The sequence below is a fragment of the Myotis lucifugus genome, unplaced genomic scaffold, assembly GCF_000147115.1.
Source record: "Myotis lucifugus unplaced genomic scaffold, Myoluc2.0 scaffold_1177, whole genome shotgun sequence".
Taxonomy (NCBI): Eukaryota; Metazoa; Chordata; class Mammalia; order Chiroptera; family Vespertilionidae; genus Myotis; species Myotis lucifugus.
Window position 1 is genome coordinate 42,651 of NW_005872225.1, and position 4,543 is coordinate 47,193.

At 44.7% G+C, this 4,543-nt stretch overlaps 1 pseudogene; it reads left to right on the forward strand.

Moving 5' to 3' along the window:
• The first annotated feature begins 2,864 nt into the window (after positions 1-2,864).
• On the forward strand, positions 2,865-4,216 carry LOC102439098 (annotated as a pseudogene).
• Positions 4,217-4,543: the final 327 nt, after the last annotated feature.

Sequence of the window (4,543 nt, forward strand, 5' to 3'; positions counted from 1 at the left end):
GGTTACTGGGGGGATGAGGACACATTTTAAATACCTTAAACCAATAAAGAAATTAAAGATTAAAAAAATAAAATAAAATAAAACCTTCATGAGAATGCTTAAAAATCGGACCCCTCCGTACATTGCCGGGTGAAATGTACAATAGTGGGGCCACGTTGGAAAACCAGAGTCACCCGATGGCCCGGAGGTTCCACATACCAAAAAGAAATGGAAACATGTTCACACAAAATCTTGTACACAATGTTCACAGCGCCGTTATTCATAAGAGCCTCAAACCGGAAACAACCGTAATACTCATCAACTGATGAATGGGTAAACAAAACGTGGTATACCCATACACTAGAATATAGCCTACATAACACTTTAAAATGTCATGCTAAGTGAAAAAAGCCAGTCACAACTAAGATGTCTTTAAATGGAAACACACATAAACAAGATGATGTACTGACTGATGGATGAGCAAGCTATGGCCAGAGGCTGGAAGACTAGCTCTGCCTTTTGGCCAACAATAATGTTTTAGTACTTGCTAGTAGATAGAGTGTTTCTGCTATATTATAGAACATGAAGGGAATTTACTGTAAGCATGTAATATCTGTCATTTTAGTCAGAAAGTAATTTGTTTTTAGAATGCAATGAAAAATCTATACTTGCAGATCATAAAATTAATGGATCATGCAATAGAAATATGAACAATTTTATGAAGAGTTTCTTTATGGCAAAGAAAATTAAAGAGCAAAGAAACAGGAAAAGATGCTCCTCTAATTACCAGTGGGAAGAAAACAATTGTGTTTACAAGAATCATTTTTTACACACGAGATTGACGACATTTTTGTAAATTTGATAAAAGTACCCAAGTATTGGATAATCTGTGATTTCTTTTCAGCGGTGGAAAGGGAAAGTAATTGGATTTTTAGGGAGTGTTCCCTGTGGGTCTACTCCAGGGACTATATTGAAGTGTAATTCATCATATTGCAGGGGCAAGGAACCTTTTTCCTGCCAAGGGCCATTTGGGTAGTTAACACATCATTTGAGGGCCATACAACATGAAATGCAATTATTGACAATTAGGCTGCTGCAATTTGGTCAAGCCTTTAAATGACCCCTATGCCTTGGGAGGGCCAGGCCACATGATTTTGGGGGCCTTAGATGGACCTGAGGCAGGACGTTCCCTACCTGTGGATCAGAGTATCACTTTAAGAAATGGCTGGCACTCACCAAAAACTCAATAAATATTACTAAATGAATCTTAGATATTGTTGAGCATCTGTCCACTGTGATAGCATTTATGTTTAATTTATTTTATGCTTCTTGTAAAGAGGAAGGGAGAGGAAGAGAGCCATAGAAACAGCAATGACGAAAGAGAATCACTGAATTGCTGCCTCCTGCAAGCCCCACACTGGGGATCGAGCCTGCAAGGTGGCCCTATACCCTGACCTGGTCGCTCAAACACTGAGCCACGTCAGCAAAACAGCATTTATGTTTTAGGTGCATCTCTCAGGCAGTTTTTTTCAGAAGCAAAGCCTGGATGTTGTAGAGAGGTGCCAGAAGCCGGTCCATTCTTGCTGCTTGACACAGTCGCTGCAGGAAAGAAACATCTGCACAGCATATGTTTCAAGGGACCTGGCATATATAGCATATTGTTCTTAATATGTTTGCTCTCTTTAGCGCCATGTGTTTTAACCAAGGTCACCTCTCCGAGAAAGGTTGTTTCCCCAGGTGGGGATCTTTTCTGAGGTTAGGGAGGGGATACAACCCCTTAATTAAGTGCCAGGCGGGTAGTTAAGCTACATAATCTTTACTCCCTGGAATGGAGATAAGAAACCCCCTAACCTTTGTAATAGAAATTGACAGGATTAAAATCGGCTGGTATAAATATGGATGTAACAAGACAATAAACATCAGATCCTCGTCAGTTCCTAACCAGAACTCCGACCAGAACTTTGGCTGGAGATCCTGGCTAGAGGTCCTGACTAGGCTGCTGATCAACTGAAGGCTGTCTTCGTGTCATTCCTTCTTCGCCGACTCCGTCCACACCTTTGGGGACCCCTGGACCCGCTGGGATTGGACCCCAGCAGAGAGGATGAAGCCAATGCAGAAGGACAGGTACCAGAGGCTGTAGGCCCCGCTCTGAGAGAGTTCCTGTTAGACAAGACAACTTCATCTGCTGGAAGACAGTCCATGCTTGCTGCCTGACACAGTCACTTCAGGGAAGAAACATCTGCACAGCATATGTTTCAAGGGACCTGGCATATATGGCATAGTGTTCTTAATATGTTTGCTCCCATTCTCAGTGCTATGTGTTTTAACCAGGGTCACCTGTCTGAGAAAGGCTGTTTCCCCAGGTGGGAATTTTTCCCTGGAGTTAGGGATTAACAAGACTAAGGAAGGGAATACATCAGTAAAACCCCTAACTAAGCACCAGGCGGGTAGTTAATCACCTCAACAATGAACAATCAGGTTTAAGCTACATAATCTTTACTTAGGATCATCTCCTTCAGTTACTTCCTTGTAGCTGAACAGAAGAGTAGAGTGGTGACATTGGAATGGCGATAACAAATGCCCTAACCTTTGGAATAGAATGGATAGGATTAAAATCAAATGGTATAAACACAAATGTAACAGGAGAATAAAAAGAGAACCTAGCTAGAGAACCTGGCTAGAGAAGCTGGCTGTGCTGATCATCTGAACGCTGTCTCCGTGTCATTCCTTCTTCGCCGATGCTGTCCACATTGTTGGGAACCCCTGGACCTGCTGGGGCTGGACCCCAACATTCATCTTCTCACTACTGACTTAACGTGGGTGAAAAGAGAACAGAAATCATTGTCCTCTGACTTTGGAAATCTTGTTGAACCTTGAAACTTGCAATGTCAAGGGTCCCAAGTCCGCCACCTCCAGCAGAAATGTCCAGTGGCCCTGTAGCGGAGAGCTGGTGCCACACTGAGATCACGGTAGTGAAATTCTCCCACATGTTGACCATCGGTAATTTTAGCTTTTGCTGGCAGGAAGTGGGTGACGTCATTCAAAGTTCCACCTTTTCATCAGAAGCCATTGATCAACTGACATGGCGTTTGAGGGTATACCCAAAAGGGCTAGATACAGTAAGCAAAGATTACCTGTCACTTCACCTGTCTCTGGTCAGTTCTACAAAGTGTATATTTTTGGCAAAATTCAAACTCTCCATCCTGAGTGACAAGAAAGAAAAAATCAAATCTTTGGAGAGTCACTGGGCATATAGCTTTGTACAAGGCAAAAGACTGGGGTTCAAGAAATTTATCCATAGAGATGTTCTTTTGGATGAAGACAATAGTCTTCTCCCTGATGACAAGCTGGCCCTCTTCTTTGAGGTGAGTGTGGTGCAAGATTCCTTCACCATTTCTGGCCAGAGTACCACGGAGATGGTGACGGTTCCTGAGTGCCAGGTGGCCCATGCGCCAGGAGGACTTCGGGAACATTCCTGGTTCACAGACTGTTGTTTCTGTGTTGCTGGCCAGGAATTCCAGGCTCACAAAAGCTATCTTAGCAGCTCGTTCCCCAGTGTTTAGGGCCATGTTTGCGCATGCAATGGAGGAGAGCAACAAGAGTCGGGCTGAAATCATTGCCATGGAGCCTGGAGTTGTTGGTTTTTTGTTTTTTTTAAAATATATTTTATTGCTTTTTTACAGAGAGAAAGGGAGAGAGATAGAGAGCTAGAAACATCGATCAGCTGCCTCCTGCACACCCCCTACTGGGGATGTGCCCGCAACCCAGGTACATGCCCTTGACCGGAATCGAACCTGGGACCTTTCAGTCTGCAGGCCGACGCTCTATCCACTGAGCAAAACCGGTTCTGGTGAGCATGGAGTTTTTAAGGAAATGATGTGCTTCATTTACACGGAGAAGGCTCCGAACCTGGACAAAATGGCTGATGGTTTGCTGGCAGCTGCTGACAAGTATGCCCTGGAGCGTTTGAAGGTCAGGTGTGAGGAAGCCCTCTGCAGACACCTCTCTGAGGAGAATGCTGCGGGAATGCTCACCTTGGCTGACCTCCACAGAGCAGATCAACTGGAAATTCAGGCCGTGGATTTCATCAACTCTCACGCTGAGGATGTCTTGGAGACCGAAGAGTGACAGGCCATGGTGTTCCCCATCCCCACTTGGTGGCTGAATGTGCCTCTCTCTGGCTTCAGCACAGGGCGATGGTCTGGGACCCCCACGCAAGCGCCTGAAGCAGTCCTGAGATCCTGCCTGTTGTAAGACTCCTGTGATTTTCCAGAAGCAGAAGTCACTGTTGCTGCCATTGAGCATCTGGTAGACAGCACAACCTGTGGAGTTTTCATCTGCTGTCGGGGGAAGTCTGCCTCTTGGCCCAAGGTTTTTAGTTTTATTATTTTCCTTAAAGCAATCATATTTTCAAATGCATCTTTATTGATTTCAGAGAGGAAGGGGTAGGGAGAGAGGGAGAAACATCAGGGATGAGAGTGAATCTTCCATAAACTGATTCCTGCATGCGCCCTACTGGCGATCAAACCCACCACCAAGGCATCTGCTCTGACCGCCAATGGAT